This window comes from Suricata suricatta, chromosome 2 (assembly GCF_006229205.1).
Source record: "Suricata suricatta isolate VVHF042 chromosome 2, meerkat_22Aug2017_6uvM2_HiC, whole genome shotgun sequence".
Taxonomy (NCBI): Eukaryota; Metazoa; Chordata; class Mammalia; order Carnivora; family Herpestidae; genus Suricata; species Suricata suricatta.
The window spans coordinates 62,715,475-62,723,598 of record NC_043701.1 but is presented as its reverse complement, the minus strand read 5'-3'; the positions used below and the strand labels follow the sequence as shown (position 1 = coordinate 62,723,598).

The window sequence follows — 8,124 nt, the reverse complement described above, 5'->3', positions numbered from 1 at the left end:
GTTCAAACCGCAGGTGTATGCCTCACAGGTGGATGTTGAGATTACTTAAAAATAAAATTCTTTAAGGGAGCCTGGTTGGCTCGGTCAGTTAAGCATCTAACTCTTGGTTTTGGTTTGGGTCATGATCTCGTGGTCTGTGGGTCTGAGCCCCACATGAGGTTCCACGCTAACAGTGCAGAATCTGCTTGGGATTCTCTCACTCTCTTTCTCTCTCTGCTTCTCCCCTCTCAATATAAATAAATAAAGACTTTTTTAAAAAGATAAACATAAATAAGAATAAAAGAAAATCTTTAAAGAAAAAAAGGAAAAAGGGGTATTTATCAGCAAGTGATTGGTTTAAGAATAGGAAGAACTCTAAATACATCAAATAAAAAAAGATTTAATACAAGAAATAAGGTGATTAAAAGTCACTGAAAGCCTGGAAAAGCAGACATCTGGAGGCTGCCATGGTACTCAGGTTCACGGTCACATCAATGTAGGAATTCAAAAATTAGGAAACTGTTATAACTGGGATTCCTGGGTGGCATCCGTTGGGCATCAGACTTTTTAAAAAATATTTATTTATTTTTGAAAGAGAGAGCACAGGGAAGGCACAGGGAAAGAGGGAGACAGAGAATCTGAAGCAGGCTCCAAGTTTCGAGCTGTCAGCCCAGAACCTGATGCAGAGCTCGAACTCACAAACCATGAGACTACGACCTGAGCCAAAGTCAGATGTTCAACTGATTGAGTCACCTAGGTGCCCCAGATTTTCTTATTTTATCAAATGCGTGAGATCTGTCCAAACCGAACTTCATTCCCACAAGCAACATACATTCTCTGGTTTGCCAGAATCCTCACCAAGCCTGCTTCCCACAACAATGTTCGGTAAAGATAGTAGAACCAGGGGCACCTGGGTGGCTCAGTGGGTTGGGCGGCCGACCAACTCAGGTCATGATCTTACAATTCGTGGGTTTGAGCCCCTCATCAGGCTCTGTGTTAACCATTTGCTCAGAGCCTGGAGCCTGCTTCTGATTCTGTGTCTCCCTCTCTCTCTGACTGTCCCCAGCTCACGCTTTGTGTCTCTCTCTCTCAAAAATAAATAAATGTAAAAAAAAAAAGATAGTAGAACCAGACTGCTCTGGGTTGGAATCCTGACTCCACTACATTGTGCTCTTGGACAGTAATTTATTCTCTCTGTACCACTATTTCCCCAAGTTAAATGGAGTTTATAACAGTATCAATGTCAACGGGTTATTGAGAGGAATAAATGAATCAAAATATGTCAAGTGCTTAGAATAGTGCTAGGCACATACTAAGAGCAAACAAGCATTTGAAGTCAACATTGTCATCATCGTTATCATTTTCTTTCTTTTTTTATGTTTTATTTATTTTTGAGAGCGAGAGCACAAGTATGGAGAGGTAGAGAGTGGAGGGGGGACAGAGAATCCAAAGCAGGTTCAGCTCTGGCAACAGTGAGCCTGATGTGAGGCTTGAACTCATAAGCTATGAGATCCTGACCTGATGCTCAACAGACTAAGCCACCAGGTGCCCCATCATTTTCTTGGCTCTGTAAACATTTGAGTTTTTCATCCTTGGCTCCAATACTCAGACTTTAACATATATTAAAAACACATAGTGTTTAGCTTTAAATGCAACTGATCACGGGGTGCCTAGTTGGCTCAATCAGTAGACATGCGATTCTTGATCTCAAGGTCATAAGTTCAAAACCCACATTAGGTGCAGAGCCTACTTAATTAAAAAATAATAATAATTGCAACTTATCAGATGCCAACCCAATCTTGTTTTAGGTTCAATTTGGGGACCAAGAGATGTGCATTTTATTTTTTTTAATTTAAGAAAAAATTTTTAACGTTCTTATTTTATTTTTTAGAGAGAGAGAGAGATAGCATGAGCAGGGGAGGGTCAGAGAGAGAACGAGTCACAGGATCTGAAGACAGGATCTAGGTTCTGAACTAGCGGTCAGAGCCTGACACGGGGCTCGAACCCACAAACTGTGAGATTATGACCTGGGCCAAAGCCGGATGCATAACTGACTGAGCCATCCAGGCGCCCCAACACGTGCATTATAATAAGCAGCCAAATGATCAAACATTTTTTGATATCTTACCCTATCAGTAAACATTTCAACAAAGCATCCTCAACATGACATTTACTTATTTTTATAAATTACTACATCAGTCACAAAAACAATATATTACTTGCATTATAAAATTGTACAAAAATATTTGAGAAAGACAAAATAAAGATAACTAAAAATAATTCTATTATTTACAAAATCAAGACCTCTTGTTTATACAAAAAATGTTGTTGTACTAACTTTGTAGTGAGAGCAAAATGACTAATTATGGCCTTTAAAATTTTTTACATCTTGGTTTGATACTTTGTGAGATAGCAATTCATAAAAACACTTCTAAGTTCCATTTATTTTTGTACTTGATACTAATGGCTATCAAAGCCAAAAAAAGATATCTCATACATGTTTGATATATAAAAAACCCTTAGGGCAAAGTTTGTCAATAATGATAGGGGATGGGGTCCCTGAATGGCTCAGTCAGTTCAGCATCTGACTTCAGTTCAGGTCATGATCTTACAGTTTGTGGGTTAAAGCCTCACAATAGGCTCACCACTGTCAGCATGGAGCCCCCTTGGGATCCTCTGTCTCCCTCTTTCTCTGCCTCTCCCCACTTGAGCTTGTGCTCTCTCTCTCTGTCTCAAAAGTAAACCTTAAAGAAATAATGATAAGGGATAGAAATTCTTATTTCAAATAGTTTTCATGATTTTCTTTTCTTTTCTTTTCTTTTTTTAAGTAGGCTTTATGCCCAGTACAGAGCCCAAGACAGGGCTTGAACGCATGACCCTGAGATCAAGACCTGAGCTGAGATCAAGAGTTGGTGGGGGAGCACCTGGGTGGCTCAGTTGGTTAAGTTTCTGACTTCAGCTCAGGTCATGATCTCACAATTTATGGGCTTGAGCCGGCATCAGGCTCTGTGCTGACAGCTTAGAGCCTGGAGCCTGCTTCAGATTCGGTGTCTCTCTCTCTCTCTGCCCCTCCCCTGCTCATACTCTATCTCTCTCTCAAAAATAAATAAACATTTAAAAAAAATGAGTTGGACACTTAACCAAATGAGCCACCCCCAGTCCTCATAATTTTCTATATTTGGACCAATTCTTCTCAGATCTAATTAGATCATCATTCCTTTTATTTATTTTATAATATATATCAAAAAATTATTTTACTGTTTATTTATTTTTTAGAGAGACAGACAGACAGAGTGTGAGCAGGCAAGGGGTGGAGAGAGGGAGGCACAGAATCCGAAGCAGGCTCCAAGCTCTGAACTGTCAATACAGAGTCTGAGATAGGGCTCGAATTCACAAACCATGAGATCATGACCTGAGCTGAAGTGAGACACTTAACTGACTGAGCCACCCAGGCACCCCTGTTTTTATTTTGTAAAGTAGCTTTTTAAGAGTTTTTCATTGTATGTCATTACATGTCTTTTCCTTGTTAGCTTGTGCCCACAATATTAGTGTTATCTTCAATCATGAGATCTCAAATTCTTTGGTCTCGGGATCTCTTTCTACCATTAAAAATTATAGACCTCAGGGGCACCTGGGTGGCTCAGTCAGTTAAGAGACTGACTTTGGCTCAGGTCATGATCTTGAGGTCCATGGGTTCCAGTCCTGGGTCGGGCTCTGTGCTGACAGCTCAGAGCCTGGAGCCTACTTCTGATTCTGTGTCTCCCTCTCTCTCTCTGACCCTACTCTGCTCACACTCTGACTCTCTTTCTCTCAAAAAAATATAAAAACACTTAAAAACATTAAAAAAAACTATAGATCTCAAAGAGATGTTTTTCTTTTTTTTTTAATTTTTTTTTAAAGTTTATTTTGAGAGAGTGAGCAAGGCAAGAGAGAGAGAATCCCAAGCAGGCTCTGCACCACCAATGCTCAGCCCGATGCAGCCTCTAGAACACCCCACTGCATACTTAGGGGAGTTTGAGAGTGGAAAAAGGCACATAACATATTATTGCTACATATTTGGGGCCCACAGATCTCCTGTGGGTCCCCAGACCACATTTTGAGAATTATTGCTCTAGGGGATTTTTTGTTTGTTTGTTTTTTAAGTAGGCTTCATGCCCAACGTGGGGCTTGAACTTACCACCCAGAGATCAAGTGTTGCATGCTCCACCGACTGAGCCATCCAGACCCCTCTCCAGGGGAATCTTTTTTTTTTTTTTGAGAGACAGAGAGAGACAGTGAGAGCAAGGAAGGGTCAGAGAGAGTAGGAGATACAGAATCCAAAGACAGGTTCTAGGCTCTGAGCTAGCTTTCCACACAGAGCCCAACGCGGGATCAAACCCACAAACTGTGAGATCATGACCTGAGCCGAAGTCAGATGCTTAGCCAACTGAGCCACCCAGGTGCCTTTTTTTTTTTTTAGTTTTATTGTTTCAGGGGAATCTTTTTAAAGCCATAGCTTACTTTTGTGTAGGTTGATTTCATTAAACTAGATAATACCACTTACAAATCTAGTAACTAGGCTTGTGCAATCTGCAATTGGCCCAGTGTTCTGAAGTGTGATGATGCATCCATGTGAGGAACCCCCAGTCTTTCTTCAGAATAACATATTTGATATTGAATGACTGATGTATGAAAGACAGGATGTCAGAGTCAAAATTCCACATACTAAATACTGATTGAGGTTAATTTTACATTTAGACAAAAATAAACACAGGTGTAAGGTATAATACTTATTCCAACACCCCAAGGAGCCTACACCCCACTTTAGACCAGTAGGTGTAGTTACATGGGATATTGCCTAAAGAGAAGAGCCTAGGAGAGGGCCCTACTATAGGTTGAATTGTGTCCCCTAAAAAGATATTTTGAAGTCTTAACACATCCACTCTTTACCATCATACCTGTGAATGTAACCTTATTTGGAAATAGTCTTTGGAGATGTCATCAAGTTAAAATGAGGTCATACTTGATTAGGGTGGCTCCTAATCCAATGACTGGTATTCTTGTAAGAGGGAAATTTGGATACAAAGATACAGAAGACACAGAGACAAAGGGGAGAAGGCCACCTAACCTTAGAGGTAGAGACTGAAGTAGTACTGATACAAGGCAAGAAATGCCCAGGATGTGGGCAGCTACCAAAAGCTAGGAAGAAACAAGGGAGCGTTCTTGCCTAGACCTGCACTGTGAGTATGGCCCTACCAAGGCCTTGATTCAGAATCCTAGCCTCCAGCCAAGTGACAGAAGACATTTCTGGTTTTTTGTTTTGTTTTAAGTAATCTCCACACCTAACAAGGTGCTTGAACTCATGACCCCGAGGTCAAAAGTCTCAGGATCTGAGCCAATCAGTCACCCCAACATTTCTGTTGTTTTAAGCCGGTTTTATATGGCCTCAAGTTTGCACTTGATTTTAGCCAAAAGGCAGAGAAGCGATTGTCTCAAGTTTGGAGAGGGCTTTTGGGTCTTTGAGAAAAAGACCTGAGGGCAGGGCTGGGAAACAAATTCTAGTGGCTGTTCTTCAGTTCTGTCCTTCAACAATCTAACATGATTCCTACCTCTGTCAATTCTGTGCAATTACTATTAAATATCTATGTTCTTTATCCTATTTATTATCTATTTACTAATTAGATATTTCCTTTCATTATCCTACCATTTGTCAGCACTTTGATAATCAAAGCAAAAATCTATTTTTTTTTAAGTAGGCTCCACACCCAACAGTGGGGCTTGAGCTCATGACCCTGAGATCAAGAGTCAGATGCTCTACCAACTGAGCCAGTCAGGTGCCCCAAAAATGTATTTTTTGCTGTGTATTTTAATATGTTGGTTTGACTCTACAACTGTGAGGACTCAGTAAATATTTGTTTACTAACATAAGCGATAGGAAAGGTCTTCTAAAGAATATGTGTTGTAGAGACTTAAATTTCTGCAACTTAGAGAGAATCCACTTATAAGAAGTTCTCTTTTAGGCCGAATATGTGTTCACTTAATGTTTTTATCTATAAATTTGAATAGAAGCACTCTGCAACTGATAACTTTTACCTATTCTTTTTTTTTTTTTTTTTTTGCTTAGGGTATTTGAGAATCATTGATGTGTTTAGATGACTTTGTTGTTTAGAATGTATCATATCTAAGTGTCACGTTTTGAATGACATAAAACATTTAAACACATTTCGTCAATATGACGCCCAAAATACAAACATGTCATTTTCCCCTACTTTTACATGTGAGATTTGAAGATATTGTTTAACATGTCCACCAAAGTATTATTTAATTATCAAGGACCTAGGGGGTCAGCAAACTTTTTCTGGAAAAAGAGTCAGATAGTCAATATTCAGGTGTTTGGTTTTTACAATTGTTGAAAAAATTTAAAGACCATTCTTAACTCATGGGCTACACCAAAACTGGCCAGTGGCTAAATTTGGCCTGCTGAGGACAGTTTGCTGATTCTAGAAGTTTGTTTCACTATTTGTTTGTTTCACTATTCACCATTGATTAAAAGTTAGGATTTTATGAATTCACATGTTAACTTGTAGATGTTTTTCCAGTAAAGACAAAATTAATCTCTCTAATAGAAATATAACACCAGGGCGCCTTGGTGGCTCAGTCGGTTAAGCCTCCGACGTCGGCTCAGGTCAGATCTCACCTTTGTAGGTTCCAGCTTCGTGGCAGGCTCCGGTGCTGACAGCTAGGAGCCTGGAGCCTGCTTTGGATTCTGTGTCTCCTTCTCTCTCTGCCCCTCCCCCTCTCATGCTCTGTCTCTCTCTGTATCAAAAATAAATAAAACATTTAAAAAAAATTTTAAAGAAATATAACACCAAAGGTTATGGGAATAAATAAGTTTATGATTCATTGTCAAAAGATATTAAATAACCAGTTTGTATCCAACAGAGCAATCCTTTTTAAAAAAAAAAATTAAACTTCACTGACACCTGGGTGGCTCAGTTGATTAGGTGTCCAACTCTTGATTTTGGCTCAGGTCATGATCTCCCAGTTTGTGAGTCTGAGTCCTGAGTCAGGCTCTGTGATGGCAGTGTGTGGCTGGGTTGGGATTCTTCCTCTCTCTCCGTCTCTCTCTTTGCCCTTCCCCTTCTAGAGCACAGTTCTCCCTCTCTCAAAATAAATGAATAAACTTAAAATAATATATATAAAATTTTAAATATAAAATTCAAGATTACTGTAGATTTACATTCAGTTGTAAGAGAGAGCACAGAAAGATGCTGTGTACTTTCTACCCAGTTTCCACAACAGGAACATCTTGCAGGACTATTGTATATTACATCCAGGATATTGACTGATAGAGTCAAGACACAGAGCATTTCCATCACCTCAACGAGCCCTCATGTAGTCATTTTTTAAAGTTTATTTATTTTGAGAGAGAGAGAGACAGACAGACAGACAGACAGACAGACAGAAGGAGAGAGAGAGAAGGAGAAAGGGAGTTCCAAGCCGGCTCCGTGCTATCAGTGAGGAGCCTGATATAGGGCTTGATCCCAGGAACCTCAAGATCATGACCTGAGCCAATATCAAGTGTTGGATGCTTGCTTTTCCGTGCTACCCAGGGAGAGGTCCACCCGGCATCGTTCTACATTCCCGTTATGACTTATAGTGCAACTTTCACAATGTCCAGAGCCCTTGATGTCCTACAAATTCAAGCAGGAGGATGTCCTCACATTCCCTGCAGCAGGAACCCACCTAAGTGGCACCAACCTTGACTTCCAATGGAACAGTGCATGTACAGAAGGAAAAGTGATGGCATCTACATGATAAATCTGAAGAGAACCTGGGAGAAGCCTCTGCTGACTTCAAACCCTTGGTGCCACTGAAAACCCAGCTGATGTCGGTGTCACATCATCCGGGAGTACCTGCTAAGTGAGCTGTGCTGAGGTTTGCTGCTGCTGCTCGAGCCCCTCCTATTGCCGGCACTTCACTTCTGGAACCTTCACTAAACCACGTCCAGGCAGCCTTCCAGGAGCCGAGACTTCCGGTGCTGACTGATCCCAGGGCTGACCACCGGCCTCTCACGGAGGCGTCTTCCGTTACCCTGCCTCCCGTCGCTCTGTGTCACAGACTCCTCTGCGCCCTCTGGGCACTGCCATCCTCTGCACCAACAAG

At 40.8% G+C, this 8,124-nt stretch overlaps 1 pseudogene; it reads left to right on the top strand.

Moving 5' to 3' along the window:
• Positions 1-7,647: 7,647 nt before the first annotated feature.
• Positions 7,648-8,124, top strand: part of LOC115275125 — a 1,167-nt pseudogene continuing 690 nt past the window's right edge.